This window comes from Pongo pygmaeus, chromosome 18, assembly GCF_028885625.2.
Source record: "Pongo pygmaeus isolate AG05252 chromosome 18, NHGRI_mPonPyg2-v2.0_pri, whole genome shotgun sequence".
NCBI classification, from domain to species: Eukaryota; Metazoa; Chordata; class Mammalia; order Primates; family Hominidae; genus Pongo; species Pongo pygmaeus.
Window position 1 is genome coordinate 7,420,829 of NC_072391.2, and position 16,666 is coordinate 7,437,494.

Consider the following 16,666-nt stretch of genomic DNA (forward strand, 5'->3'; position numbering starts at 1 on the left):
GGATCTAGTGGACAGCACAAGACTTAATACTTGCAATACTTAATAGTATTGTATATTGAACATTTAGATGCTCTTCTAAAGGAAAGGAGGTAACTATAGAATGTAATAGATATGTTAATTTGCTCACAGGTAGTAATCATTCGCTATGCATATATATGTGGATCAGAACATCATGTTGTACCCCTTAAATATATGCAATAAAAAATCAATAAGAGAAGAAATTGCCCTAAATCCAATCAAGCTTCTAGATTTAATTACAGTTACAGGGAATATGAGGATTAGAGGAAAATGTCAAACGTGGTTTTAGATTTGGATACAAATAGTCAAATCCAGAAAGTGGGAAATTCTGGTAGAAAATTACAGAGAGAATATGGTGAACCTCCTGTATTCACCTTTTAGCATTATTATGTTTTAATATTATTTTATATTAGCTTCAGAATTTGTAAATATTTTAAAATCTGTGAAAGAGTTGATGCCCCTGGGTACCTTCTGCCATTTTCATTTTCTTCCTTAGCTGCCAGAACTATTATTCCCATAGGTATTTTCTAAATATTTATGAATCCATAGGCAAAACAGGGTATCTCATGCATCTGTGTTTTCACATGTAACACCAGTTTATTCATTCTAACTTCTGTATAATATCTCCCTGTATGATTACAGCAGAATTTGTTAACCATTTTCCTATTGGTGGACATTCAGGTTGTTTACATATTTTTACTTATTCAAGGCTGTAAGAAATATTTGTGAACTTGCTTCTTTGTATTTTGACTAAATATGTAGGAATAAAATTATGTGATCCAAGGCTATGTGCATTTTCAAATTTACCAGATGTTTCTAAAACCATCTCCAGAATGCACTGAAGCCTTTACTATTCGTAGTCCTTTGCACCTCTATGTGAATTTAAAGATCAGTGTATTAAAATTTGATGAAAATAATTATTATAATTTTGATATGAATTGCATGGAATTCAAATACTTGAGGAGAGTTTACATTCTTATGATATTGCCTTCCCATCTATGAATACAGTATGTCTTACCATTTTTGAAGACTTTCTTCATGTCTGTCTATAATCTGCATCTTTATATATTTGATTTGTATATTGAAATTATGTATAAATTATCTATCTTACATATCTTCTCTCTTTCTATCTATACACATATGTACTCACAGAGACATACAGGTTTTTGTTTTGTTTTCTTTTTTGAGACCGAGTCTCATTCTCTTGCCCAGGCTAGAGTACAGTGGCACAGTCTTGGCTCACTGCATCCTCTGCCTCCTGGGTTCAAGCAATTCTTGTGCCTCAGCCTCCCGAGTAGCTGGGACTACTGGTGCAAATAACTTTGTACTATGTGAATGGGGTAGTTTTTTCTCATATAATTTTGGATTGCTTATTTCTGGATATAATATTAATTTTTGCATGTTGATTATTATCCAGCAATCTTGCTAAACTCTAATAATCCTAATACTTTGGTTGTAGATCTTGTTAGATGTTCTATTAATGGTATTCACGTCATTTGTCAAGACTGTTTTGGCTCTCTCTTTCCAACCTAAATAAATAAAGTATATACATCTCTATATAGGAAAGCTCTATAATTTATAGATATATAAAACTCATATAATATGAATAATATGTAGCATATATGCTATCTATAATACATAGTGTTATATATAATAATGTATGTTTATATATTATATAGATGCCATATTTATTGCCTATTGCATTAGCTAGCGGACCAAGAGAACAATGGTGAATAAAGGCACGAATCGTGGGCTTTTCTTTTGTTTTCTTTTTCTTTTTTTTTTTTTTTTGAGATACAGTCTCACTCTGTCACCCAGGCTGGAGTGCAGTGGCATGATCTCAGCTCACTGCAACCTCTGCCTCCCAGGTTCAAGCGATTCTTCTGCCTTAGCCCTCCAAGTAGCTAGGACTACAGGTGTGCACCACCACGCTCAGCTAATTTTGTTTTTTAGTTGAGAAGGGGTATTTCCATATTGGCCAGGCTGGTCTTGAACTCCTGACCTCATGATCTGCCTGCCTCGGCCTCCCAAAGTGGGGTTATTCTTTTTCTGTCCCTGACATTAGTGGGAGTCCATCTATAGTTTCAACTATAAGCATGATCTTTGCAATAGGCTTTGGTAGATAACCATAATAGGTTAAGAAAGTTCCCTACTGTACCAAGTTTGCTAAAGGCTTTTATAATGAGTAGGCATTAAGTTTTATGAAATGCCTGGTCTTCATAAATTGTTATTATATGCTCTCCCCCTTAACCTTTTAATGTGGTGAATTACCTTAATAGGAGTTCCGGTTTTGAATCGTTATTGGATTTTTGGACTAAACATTATTTGATCATGATATATTATTATTTTTAGACTCTGATGAATCCCATTGGAAAGTACTTTATTTGAGATTTTTAGATCTGTGTTGTTAAGTGAGAATGGTTTATAATGTTCTCTTCTTACACTGTTCTTGTTTGATTTTATTACTAAGGTAATACTACCCCCAGTGAGTCATGACTTTCTTTTTATATTCACTGAAAAAAATTATATAAGGTACAAGGTTATCTTTTCCTTGAAAATTTGGTAAAATTTACCTGTAATTTTTTGCTTTTGGGGTGTGTATATTAGATAGAAAAGGCAACTTTGATCATTACTTCTATTTTATGGTTATTGGCTTATTGTAGTTTCCTTACTTAATCTTGAGTCAATTTTGGTAATTTAAGTTTTTCTAGAAAACTGTACATGTAATATACTAGTTTTTGTTTTTTGTACAGAGCTGCTTTATGGTTTATTTTTTTGATTTTAAAAATATATCTAAACAAAAATACTGTATGACCCAGCACTTCCACTCCTGAGTATACATCCAAAAGATTTAAAAACAGGTGTTCAAACAAAAACTTATAGATGAATGTCTGTAGCAATACTGTTCACCAGGGCCAAAAGTTGGAAGCAACCCAAATGCCTATCAACTGATTAATGAATAATCAAAACATGGTATGTCCATACAACATAAGGTCATTTGTTTATGAAAAGGAATGAGGTACTGATACAGGCTACACCATGAATGAACCTTGAATACTTTGTTTTTAAAATTTTGTTTATTAAAGATTTTGTTATAGCTACATCAGCTTTATTTTGTGTAGCATCTGTATTGCAATGTCTTTGTTTTCCTATTTCTTTCCTTCCCATCCATCTGTGTAGCTTGGTTTTAGGTATCTCTCTTACGAACAGCACCTGGTTGGATTTTTTTTTCTTTTTTTTGAGACGGAGTCTCGCTCTGTTGCCCAGGCTGGAATGCGATGGCGTGATCTTGGCTCACTGCAACCTCCACCTCCTGGATTCAGGTGATTCTCATGCCTCAGGCTCCCGAGCAGCTGGGTCTACAGGTGCACGCCACCATTTCCAGCTAATTTTTGTATTTTTAGTAGAGATGGGGTTTCACTGTATTGGCTAGGCTGGTCTCGAACTCCTGACCTTGTGATCCATCTGCCTTGGCCTCCCTAAGGGATCTCGGTTTTCTATGCTGTTATATCACCTCAGTCTTTTAAAAAGTAAATTGAAGTATTTACATATATTGTGATATGGATATATTTAGATTTTTAAACTATATTTTCTCTTAACTTTTCCCTTTTTTTTCTTCTCCTTCTCTTGGGTCAATAAAGTTTAGTTTATTTCTTCTATGTTCTACACTGGTTTGGAGACAGTAGATTGTTCTATTTTTAGTGCAGTGGTTCTTAACTGGAGGCAAATTTGCCCCCCAAGGGGATGTTTTAGATAGAGAGCTTTGTACCATATGGCTATTGGACTAATTGCCAAATGTCTGCTTGGGGGCAAAATTGCCGCCAGTTAAGAGACATTTTTGGTTGTCAGCTCTGGGTAGACATTTTTGGTTGTCAGCTCTCGGGTGGGGTGTGCTACTGGCATCTAGAGGATAGAATCCAACTATATTGCATCCTGCAATGCACAGGATAGCTCTTCACTGTACAGAATTATCCTGCCCAAAATACCAACAATGCCAAGGTTGATAAATCCTTCATGATACGATGGCATGGATTTTAGCAGACGTTATCTTTGTGTTCTGGTTTTATTTTTTATTTATTTATTTTTTAAGACGGAGTCTCGCTCTGTCGCCCAGGCTGGAGGGCAGTGGTGCGATCTCAGCTCACTGCAAGCTGTGCCTCCCAGGTTCACGCCATTCTCCTGCTCAGCCTCCCGAGTAGCTGGGACTACAGGCGCCCGCCACCACGCCTGGCTAATTTTTTGTATTTTTAGTAGAGACAGGGTTTCACCATGTTAGCCAGGATGATTTCGATCTCCTGACCTCATGATCTGCCTGCCTTGGCTTCCCAAAGTGCTGGCATTACAGGCGTGAGCCACCATGCCCAGCTTGTGTTCTGGTTTTATTAACTGAAATTTTAGTTTAATATTTTGAAATAGTTATTTGAAGTCAGCATTTAAAAAGAATGCAAACTATTTGATCAGTTTTTGTGCTGAATTTATTATATGCCTCAGTATTCATTATCTTTATTCAAAAGCCTACTTTAACAGTTTTTTTTTTTGGCAAGGGTTAGTGGGTGGTAATGTGTCTTGGTCTTTCTATATCTAAAAATATCTTTGTGTTGCCTTGTCTGTGGAATCATAGCAGTTGGATCTAAAATATTAGATTCATAGTTTTCTCCTGTTATTCCATTGGCTCACGTTCCTCATGAAAGCCTTTCATCAAGTCTACGTGTCTTTCTTTATAGGCAATAATATTTTCTTCTATGTCAGCTTTTAAGATTTTTACAATTCTTTTGGTTATGCAGTTTCACTGTGATGTATCTAGGTAGACATTTCATTTATCCTGTTTGGAACTCGCAGAGAAACAATGTGTTTTCAACTCTGGGAAATTCTCCATAATAATGTCTTCAATTTCTTCAGTTCTGTTATTGTTTTTGCTCACTTCTGAGACTCCAATTAGATACATGTTAGAGCTTCTCAATCCTTCTGGTTTATTACTTACCCTTCTTTTATTTTTGTCCTTCTTTAGTGCACTGTGGATGAATTCTTCAGTTATCCTTCCTATGATCTCAATTTGGGTCCCATGCCCATCCGTGAACCAGTCATAGGCTGGCCACTTGTAGGTCACATGTCCACTCCAGGAGCTGAGCATGCTGTGGTCTTACCCATAGTGTCTGAGAGTAAGAAAAGGATGGCTCTTGAAAGGTTAAGAGGAATGCTACTACTTTCAAAAGGTAGAATGACACTGGGTAGGCAAAAACAGGAGATGTTCACTGCAAATATGCTGTGTTCTTGATCTAGATTTTTCTTCTTTTAATAGCCTCTCATCCGCATTTCTTTTTGCCCTGATGATCCCAGAAAATGCCGGTTTATTGTTAAAGATCCTGGACCAAATGAATCAATCTTAAGTCTGTGTGATCTGTTTCTTGCATTGCATTATTGGCTAATTCCTGGCCTCCCCTGCCAGACTATGCTGTCTCAGCTTTGGAGACTGTTTCTTCATACTTGAAGCTAAAATACAGCATAACAGGTTATGAAGACCCTGAATTCCAATGTAATGCAAAACAAATACAAAAGGAAATCATGTGAAAGTTTATTTTGCTTGTAGAGTTAAGGGACTTCTTGGGAGAATACATAGTGATGCCTCAAGCTTGTCTCCAAGGAGTGCTCTCTAGCCAGGTTTGTAGAGATTACAGAGATCCACCTTCCTACATGTGCAGAGAATGGAAGATTTTTTTTTTCTGGGATGCAGTAGCACCACCTCAGCTCACTGCTACCTATGCCTCCTGGGCTGAAGCCATTCTCTCCAGTAGCTGGGACTCCAGGCACACTGTACCACACCTGGTTAATATTTTTTGTATTTTTTTGTAGGGACAGAGTTTTGTCATGTTGCCCAGGCTGGTCTCAAACTCCTGGCCTAAAACAATCTGCCTGCCTTAGCCTCTCAAAGTGCTGGGATTACAGGTGTGAGCCACCACGTCTGGCCAAGGTGGAGGAGCTTTGATGACCATCTTACCAGAGGCATTTGTTGTCCGTGACATCCTTGAAAAACAGGTCATCTGGACGTTCATCAGGCCAGTTCAGCCTTCCTGGACCTTAGGATTAAATGCCCATTTTGAATGGTCTTAACTTCATAATTTATTTCCAGTAGAGGGTTTGCTAAATTCTTCCACACAATATAAACTCTAGGAGAATGGAGACCTCTGTCTTGTTTCCTTCTGTTCTTTCAGTGTCTACAAGAATGCCTGGTAGAAAGTAAGAGCTCAATAGACACGTGTTGATGGAGTGAAGAGAAATCTAACCACAAGTAGCTATCAGTGAGAAGGAGGTGGGGAATTGGCTGAGAAGTCTTCTGTATTTAGCCCATTCTCACACTGCCATAAAGAACTACCTGAGACTGGGTAATTTATGAAGAAAAGAGGTTTAATTGACTCACAGTTCCACAGGCTTAACAGGAGGCATGACTGGGAGACCTCAGGAAACTTACAATTATGGCAGAAGGTGAATGGGAAGCAAGCCCCTTCTTCACATGCTGGCAGGAGATAGAGCGAAAGGGGATGTGCCACACACTTTTAAACCATCAGATCTCGTGAGAACTCACTCACTATCACGAGATAACAGCAAGGGAGAAATCCACCTCCATGATCCAATCACCTCCCGCCATGTCCCTCCTTCAATTCGACATGAGATTTGAGTGGGGCACAAATCCGAACCATATCACCTTCCTAATCAATTAGCTAGGCTAGCGAGCAAACTAAAGGATAATTGGTGTGCAGATGTCTGAGCATTCCAACAACTTTCCCCTAATATCCCTGGAGAGGAACAAGGTTTGAGAAAGGATTTTAAACCTCCCTGGTTGTTTTTGCACTTCATAGAGGTCTGTTTTAACAATAAGCTTCTATAATCTCAATGAATGTTAACAGTCTATGAATATCAATTGACTCATCTGTAAAATGGGGTTCATAATGGTGTTGACCTCATGAAACCTTTGGGGAATAGATTGAGATGCATGAACATGCTGCTTGGGGGTTGGCAAGTAGTGATCTTTGCTGTGTGTGTTGTGGAACTAAGTTTAGTAAATGCTCATGTTTTTAGATAACACCCTCTATGCCCATATGAAAGGTCTTCCTGGTTGTGAATATGGGCAATAGGGGATACTTTCATCTTATTGTATCTGTTCCTATGTGACAAACTTCAGGACTCTGCCATGTACATCATGATGTCTCTTAAAGCTTCATTTCCATTGTGTCATCTGGTAAATAGTTACTAAATATGTCCTGTGTGCTGGAGTTGATGCTAGGCAGTAAGAAGATGATGATGAAAAAGATGCCGGGTCTTTGCCCAGATGGCATTTACAGTCTAAGGCATGAGAGAGATATGGAGCAAATGATCCTGTATAATTGCAACTTTGTTATGAAAGAGTGGCACAGGATACTGTGAGGTATTACAGGACACATAACACAGGGGCATGGAGCCGAGTATGGGGTAGGGGCTTTGGGAAAAGGCTTTCTGGAGGGTATGATATTTGAACCAAGGCTTTTTGAAAGATGTATAAGAATTGGCTATGCAAAGAGGGCAGGGAAGAGCTGCTGAGGGAGAGGAGCAAAGCCTCTAAGTTGGGATGGAGTTTGGTTCATTGGAGGGTCGGCAGGTGGGTAGGAGAACTGGAGCCCAGAGGGCAAGCTGGGAGTGGCATGAGGCGAAGCCAGGGTTCAAATATCACAGACCATCCTCATATATCCTTCCAACGATTTTGGTCTCAATCCTTTGAGCCATGGAAGCCTATTTAAAGATTTTTAGTGCACAGATGTTTTAGTGCAGAGGTTAATGCATAGACTCTGGAGTCAGGATGCTTGCATTTGGGTTTCAGCTTAGCCACTGAATAGGTTACTTAACTCTCTGAGCCCAGTTTTCTCATCCATTAAATGGGGATAATGTCTTTATTGCATAATTTTTTTATAAGTGTCAAATGTGTGTGTGTATATATGTGTGTACATGTATGTGCATGTGTATTTATGCGTGTGAGTAAATATGTGTACATATTTAATATGCAACCCGTGATGTGGGGATATTATTATCTACATGTTATAGATGACATGCAGTGTATGCATGGCTTACAACGGTGCTTAGCATACTCAAAATTTTACAGAAATTTACACTAATCATTATGTGAACTGTTGCCATTATTATTATTATGCCCAGGTTAAGCCCCCTCAAATCCTTACATGGTCGCTCAGATCTGTTCTACCTTCAGAGATTAGAGCAAGCTGAATGGTGCTCTTGGGTTGACCTGGTGAGGTTTCCAGATTCTTATTACCCACCTTGAACTGCTTGTTGGGCCAGTACAGAAGACTTGGGGCACATCCACTGAGGACATGGCAGCAAGAAGAGGGGAAGTCTCAAATGCAGAGACATTTAGTACCCAGATGGAGGAGGACAGGAATCACAGTTGCAGAAGCTGCTGGATAAAACAGTAATAATTTGGATAAAAGTTATGCAAAGAGAAGCCTCAACCAAACTCCTCTGGAGGAACTCTGGAGCCTAATCCATCACTAGAAGGTAGAAATTAAGTACTTGCTGCTTATCTCTCAGAGGAGAGTAGCACACAGAGAGGCCCTGAGGGTCTGGGGGTCGCCACAACTCACAGGGAGTGGTGGGGTGTGATTCATTAGAATGTGCAGAGCTCTGCTGGCTTTTTGTCCTTTGAGCAGTGCTGGGAGCCAACCAGGCCCAGCTACTTTGCATACTAATAAAGATTGGTGCATGTAATTATTCAGCAGTCACGCCGTTGTTCCTCGGAGATAAATCATCCCTGGTTTATTTACCCTTCTTCCCTCAAGTTATTTTAAGTTGCTTTAATGCACCGGATCTCAAGTTAAGTGGAAGTAGCCAAATATTTGAGTTTTTAAGATGTTCTGAGATGGCTAGGGTTCCATTTGGCTCATTTATATTTTGGGGGGCTCTCCCAGGACCCCTCAACTCCATCCTCAGCTTGGCCAAGTTACTATGTGTGCTCTGGCAGCACATATAATGACAGGGTGACTTGGCCAGTGCCATGACCCCCTTTGAGTTGTTAGGAACTTTTGGAAACATGGGGTAATTTGAATTAGGACTGAGACTTATCTGGCCTCTTACATCATGGGGATTTAACTACCCTCCTTCAACCAAAAAGTCATATGGGAATGAGGCAGTGGGAAAACCTGCTCATCCCCAAGGGCACATGTGTAGATCATCTCTTCCACCAGGAATCTCTTCCTCCAGCCCATTTTTGGCCCAATGGCATCCATTTTGCAAAACCAAATATGTAACCACACATTGTGTGTCATTGAGGAGTAGGACAAATTATTATTAATAAAGATAGGGTAAAATAAATCATTTGGTTCCTGCAACCTTTGATCTTCGTCCTTGAAGGCTATCTTCCTGTCTTCCATCATGCTTCATGTTCTTTCCATCAGCACCAAAACCAGCACCATCCACGTGTTAGTGGATCTCTTAGATTTGTTTTTATTTTTTTAGTTTTAGACAGGGTCTTGCTGTCTTGTCGAGGCTAGGGTCCAGTGGCATGATCCTTGATCACTGCAACCTCGAACTCCTGGGCTAAAGCTATCTTCCCACCTCAGCCTCCTGAGTAGCTGGGACTACAGGCATGCACCACCATGCGCAGATAATTTTTTGATTTTTTGCAGAGAAGCAGTTCTCACTACATTGCCCAGGCTGGTTTCAAACTCATGGGCTCAAGCAAGGATCTCTCAGCTTTTAAAGACGTCTGTAGTCATGAATGAAACATTGACATTAGTACACACAATTTGTTTTTTGGACTAATAGCAAACTAAGAAACATTCAAAGACAGAGAGGAGGCAACTAATAATCAATGTGGGATCATTAAGTGACTGAGCAATGAGGAGAGAAAGAGATGAGACCTGACTCATAGGACCTCTCATCATCCCAACAAGGGGATGATGGAAGCAAAGCAGGTGGGCTTTTAGGGATAACAAGATCACTCTGTCATTCTCCTGGGATACCATATCTGTGTGCGAGGCCTCTTGGCTTTGCTTATTATCATATCCGTAGTGCCTAGAACAGTTCAGTGGAAACACAATAGGTGCCTGATAAATGTTTGTCAGACACATGAACTGATCGTGTTGCTTTTTTTTTCTGTCATTTTTATTGAGACAGAGTCTTGTTCTATTGCCCAGGCTGGAGTGCAGTGGCGTGATCTCCACTCACTGCAACCTCTGCCTCCCAGGTTCAAGCGATTCTCTTGCCTCTGCTTCCTGAGGAGCTGGGATTATAGGTGCATGCCACCATGCCTAGCTAATTTTTGTATTTTTAGTAGAGATGGGGTTTCACCATGTTGGCCACGATGGTCTTGAACTCCTGTCCTCAACTGATCTCCCAGCCTTGGCCTCCCAAAGTGCTGAGATTACAGGCATGGGCCATGGCTCCTGGCCATGTTGCTTTTTTTTCTATGATTTTTGTCTTAGAACGTTCCGAAAGTTACGAAAATGTGTACAGGTGAGGAATTTGGCCAGTTTAAACATGTTTCCTGACGTAGTACGTCTGGAAGATGAGAGTGGAAATACAGTTCCAACCAAGCTAATTTGAAGGTGTCGATTGCCCCGAATCGCCAAGCACTGCCTTGCTTCTTCTTTAGCAGGAAACCTGCCCTCTTATTTCCCTGGTGCTCTCCCGTCATTTGTGCTGGGTGAGTCATGATGGAGAGAGGGTTTAAAACATATCCTCGGTGGGAGAAAGTTAGTCATTAAAAATTTATCTTCTCTGGGAGTTTGTTTTTAAAACTTTGTACTAGAAAATGTGTACAGGAATGTTTGGCTTTTAATAATTAAATCTTGCATTGTTTTAATTTTCTCCAGAGTGTCTCTCTGGAGGAAAATAAAGTTGCAATTCCAATATTTATGTCTTTCCTAAAGCACTGGTTGCCAAATGAAATGAGTTTTGCTGTTTTTTTTTTCCACGATGGTTGATTTGTCTCTGGGGGCACCCCTTTGAATTTACAGGAAGGACTTAATGTTCCGTGAGAGTGGGAAGGAATTACTGGGGCAGGGGGCAAGAGGGCATGGGTTTTTTTTTGGTGTAGGAGGATACAGGATTTAGGGTGGGGTTCCTCCAGCGCTAGCCTAAGCCCACTCTGTAGGTGGCCAGCGTCTTACCTTCATACACAGTCCGTTTTCAGCAGGGAGAAGAAGCCAAGCATCCTGCGTAAAAGCAGTTATTTGTCTGAATGCTTGAGGCCGTGTCTCTCTCTACACCTCCACCAGAGCACCCATCCAGGGGTGTCCAGACATAAACACATGAGAAACACCCAGCCTGCCAAGTCAGGATTTGGATTTTTCACGACTCTCCCATTCCCAGACAATACAAGCCTCATTAGTGTGGAGCTTCTCTTCCTGAGCCCATGAGTAGGACTCACACCTGTAACTATCTCTAATTCATCCAAGCCCTGTTTAAACAGAAAGAAGAAGTGTGTGCAGTTGGAATCTCTGGGCTTGGCTGCAGCTGTTTTGGAGAAAGAAAATTGCTTCTGTAATTTCTGCTTCTGATGTGTTTGATTTTGTAAGTCAGTTCCTTAAGAGCCTCAAGGAAAAGGGTGTGCATTTTCTCAGAGCTGAAGTGTCTTGTGCTAGGAATGGGGGACATGAGTGCCTTGCTCATGAAGGCGGTTGGACCCAGTTGTAGTTTAGCAACCACTAAAGATGCCAGGTCCTAATTGGATAGCTAACACCTATGTCTGCCATCTGCAAGGAACTCACAGAATCATTGAGATAGGCAAATATCATGCCTTCCCCCAACACTCCAGCTATAAATACAATATTTAAAGGCACAGTTTCCAGGGAAGATACAGCTGGCATCATGTGTGGCTATGAGGTTTGCTGGTGTTGCATCCTTGTTTGGAAACCTTAACTTCTATGAGCTGGAATAGCCTCATCTGTTAAATAGGAACGATACTAGTACCTTATTGGGTTCCTTGGGGATTAGGAAAACCTGTGTAAAGGACATCTTGGAATACTTGCTGCTAAGACACTTGACAAAGATTTATTAGGAAGGAAGTAGAGTAGTAGTTAAGAATGCCAGTGGAATCAGACAGACTTGGGTTCAGTTTCCAGCTCTGTACTTAATACTATTTGTAACCTTGTGGATGCTATTTCTAAGCTTTAGTTTTCTATTCACTAGGTAGGGACCATAATACCTACCTCAGGTGAAATTTGGCAATGTATTCAAAGCGTTCACCATATGGTAAATTATTGTTGTTGAAAGAGAGAATAAAAGAAGGAGGCTAGTTGCTGTCTAAACCAACCAAGACCCTTGTTTCTTGGGCTCTTCCTGGAATCTCTTATTTTCTGAAAAACCGAAGTAGTCAGACTGGAACTGGATGAATAGAGAGAGAAACACGTTATCTCCTGCACTTGAACTTGTATGACTTCATTCATTCAGTTCAAGTAATTCATGTATTCATTATAATTTCACTTATTCATTTGGGAGATATGTATCAAGCAGATGAAGTATGAGGCACTGTCCTAGGTATTGGAGATAAAGGACAAAAAGACCTCTCAAGTTCATTTTAAGCTTCCATATACATAGATTCCTTTGATAGTTCAATCAAAAACATGGTTTTTCTCTCAAGCAGTAGGGTGAGAGAGAATAATCTGTACAAACATTTAATTTATAATTTCAGGCTATTAGTAGATCCACCTGCATCCAGCTGTATCTGTACCTTCCATCTCTGATTTTTTGCATATGTCAGTTTTATGAAAACAGAATCCTACTCTAAGCAACTGACTCCCACCACCTCAACCATGTGTCTTCCAGTTTCCAGGAGCTGGTATGGTTCATAGATTCTCCCCCTAATATACAGATACCAATTTACTGCACAACACATGCCACCTACCATTGGTTGTTCCAGTGGTATATCTGACAGAGGCTTGGCCAATAAAAATTCATCTTGGGGATATTCAAACTGAGCCTGGGAGAGGGCCATTTTTCTCTGAAAGAAGTAGCTATGAGATGAGAGGCTTGGGAGCTGCCATGGGCCACAATTTCTCACTTTTGGAAGAAACGTGTGTGTCATTATTGAGAATGAACGCAATTGTCATAGAAAAGGAAAGATGAGAGTGAGAGCAAGAAGAGGAATGAAAACAAGAACAAGAAAGAGAGCAAGAGAGAACACGGGCCATGGCAGTGTTTGTGTCTCTTGTTTAATTTGTTCTTGAGACCCAATCGAAATATTTCCCTACTCAGGATTTCGATATTCAATCCCATAATAGATCCCATGAGTCATCACGTTCTACTCTTGCTAACCTTGCTAATGTTGAGTTTCTGTCTCTTGCAACCCAAAAACAATCTTGATGAATACAGCATCTGTGGATCTGTTTCTGGGCTCCAGTGAGAGACAGATTAGAAAATGGGCTCTGATGGCTCTGTGTAATCAGTGCCATGGTAGAGAACACAGGATGCCAGGCAGCATAGAGGATGGGTGCATAATCAGGAATTCCACAAAGCTCTGTTGTGTTATTTTGGGAAGAGTAAGGAATGGTTCTTCTGTTCTTTGATCAGAGAGCATGTGCCTGAATATGACCTAATTGAAATGAACCCACCTGGCTTAGTCAACTGGCAGAACAATGAGAATTTAAAACCGATTTTCATGGTGGGATAAGTTTTATCATTCATTTCCTTTCTCCTCCCAAAGTATCCTAGGGTAAGTCTTCAGCAAGACAAATGGATGATCTTGGCCTGTATGTGTTGATTATGACATTAATCCATCTCTCATCCTCCTAGGCCTCCTCCTGACACTTCCTGTTTAACAGCAAGCATCATTACCTACGTGTGTCCAGGCACTTGTCTTTCTGCGTTCTTCCATAGGATAATATTGTCTCCTACATTCAGGAGTTGAAATTCATCTGACACCTGGTATTCTGCGGTGTATATATTATATATATATATATATATATATATAAAATATTATATACATATATATATATATATAAAATATTATATACTATATATATTATTATATATAATATATAATATACTATATATATTATTATATATAATATATATTATATACTATATATATTATTATATATAATATATATTATATACAATATATATATTATTATATATAATATATATTATATATAATTATATATATTATATATATAATATATATATTATATAAAGTTCATTCAATGAGATCTTTACACTAATATCTCCCATTTATGAAGCCACTGCAATCTATTGGGTGTTGTATCAGCTTCTCTATATTTTTTTTTACTGTTTCCTTTATTCTTCACAATGGCCCCGTGAATTATGCATTATTGCCCTTGGCTTCAGATGAGCACCTGAGAGATTAGGACATCTATCCCATAGGTGCTGGGTCTCTAACTCAGGCCCATTGGACTCTACAGCCTGTACACTGAAGGGTTGTGATTTTTAAGTGACCATGTATCTTCAGCACCCGGGACAGCTCCTGAGTGGCTGGATAAGACATCCAGGTTATCTGAAGATGCATGTGAGAGATTATAAGCTCCCACGAAATTCCTACTCAGAGACATGTGAATTTAGAGCCAAGGGTTATATGACAGTGGATAGGGTCCTATTTTGTCACTTTGCAGATGTTGAAACTGAGGCAGCTAATTGTGGATCAGGTAACCCAATGTCATACAGCTTGTAAGGGCTAGAGCAAGGCTTGGCATCCATGCTTTTGTTTGTTGCTTTCACTGCACTCTCTGTTAAATGTAGGGATGGCTGCCTTCTCCTGCTAGTGTCATTGACATGGGTCTCTTCATTTGCTGCTTTCTAGCCTTGCGCAGTTGCAGGCCTCCAAGAGGAGGGGAAGAGACTTTGCTGTGGCTGCTGCTGCTATGCTAACACAAGTCACAATGCTGCCCTAATTGTCTGTATTATGAGGATGGCAGGCCTGGCACATGGGTTCTCTCAAGGCTGCTCCCCAATTAATCTTTTCTTCTCCGATTAAGGTTCACATCCTGTGATTGTTGTGGTTGGGGAGGGTTGGTGCACAGGATGTTTTAAAGAATTGCGTGCAGTGGAGTGAGTGAAAGAATTTGGGGTTAACCATGCTGACATTGTCTCAGACATGATCACTTTGTGGTCTGGAACATCTGAAACAACATGGAGCCTATTACCGGCTCTGTGTCCCTGGGGACCCCTGGTGTTTGATGGGCTTGTTGGCAGTGGTTGCATTTGTGTGCCAGGCAGGGCAAGAGCTGTTGTGGCTGCTGCAAGACGTGGGGGAGTCAGAAAGGGATGACGGAGACTCTCTGTCTTGGTAGAAGCAAGGAAAACATTAGCTTATGCTGTTGTTAGGTTTTCCTTCACCAATTAAAAACATATTTATTGCAAAACCATCCTAGATCAGTTCTTGTGCCTGAACCTAGGGTAAGTGGGAAGCACAAGGAGACATGCCTCTGGACTCCCAGGGTGTTTGATCTGGAAGGGGAGAGAGTGAATAATCAAATTATTACAGTAATGAATGCATAATTGCAGACAAGAGAGATTCTCTGCAGGCATGGGACAGTTTATTAATTTGATGTAGTAAACACTTATATAGCACTTGCCCTGTGCATGCCATGATTCTAAATGCTTTCTAATAGTAACTCATTTAATCTGCAGAATAACCCTGTGAGGTAAGTATTGGTATTAGTCATTGTTATCTACATTGCACAGATGAGAAAATGGAGGCACAAAGAGGTTAAGTCACCCAAGGTCACACAGCTAGTAAGTGGTAAAGCTTAGATCTATACCCATGTGGTCTTATTTCAGAGTTCATGTCCTTAACCATTCAGGATACCACCTTTCAGCTGAGAAAATACATTGGAGGACTTTGTCTCTGTCTGGGGTTTGGGCAGACAATGTTACTGTGAAGTGACATTTGGGGTGCGATTCAAAGAAGGAGGAGGAAGAGGTAATGAAATAAAGAGCATTAGGTGGCAGGAACAGTACAGGCAAAGGCCCTGGTCATAGGGAGGCTGGAAGATGTCCTGGGCAGCTTTGGATGAGATGGGACTGGGGAGGTGAACTGGAACCAAATCTTAGAGGGCCTTGTGTGCCTTATTAAGGATTTTTTGGTCTTTACTCTCAGGAAAATGGGAATTCAATAAAAGGTGGTAAGCAATCAGGTTTGCTTTTTGAGGAAAATTGCTGTGAATATGGAAATCCATGTGAATCTAAAGGACCCAGCACTTGACAGGCTGGAGACTTTCCAGAAAATGATGATGATGATGACAAAAATAGTAACAGCCTCTATTTATTGAGTGCTTATTTAGGACCATTGACCTGCTCTGTATTAGTTTGTTCTCACAGTGCTAAAAAGAAATATCCCAGATTGGGTAATTTATACATGAAAGAGGTTTAATTGACTCACAGTTCCTCATGGCTGGGAAGGCCTCAGGAAACTTACGATTATGATGGAAGGGAAAGCAGGCATGTCTTACATGGTGGCAGGCAAGAGAGAGAAGTGAAGGGAGAGGAGCCCTGTATAAGACTATTAGATTTTGTGAGAGCTCACTCTCTGTCATGAGAGCGGCATAGGCGAAAACTGCCCCCATGATCCAATCACCTTCTACCAGGTCCCTCCCTCAACACCTCAACACCTGGGGATTACCATTTGAGATGAGATTTGAGTGGGGACACA

General features: G+C 40.2%; 1 protein-coding gene across 21 annotated transcripts in view; it reads left to right on the forward strand.

Moving 5' to 3' along the window:
* Positions 1 to 16,666, forward strand: part of RBFOX1 (RNA binding fox-1 homolog 1) — a 2,494,239-nt gene that overhangs the window by 466,389 nt on the left and 2,011,184 nt on the right. The gene's annotated exons all lie outside the window — the stretch shown is intronic.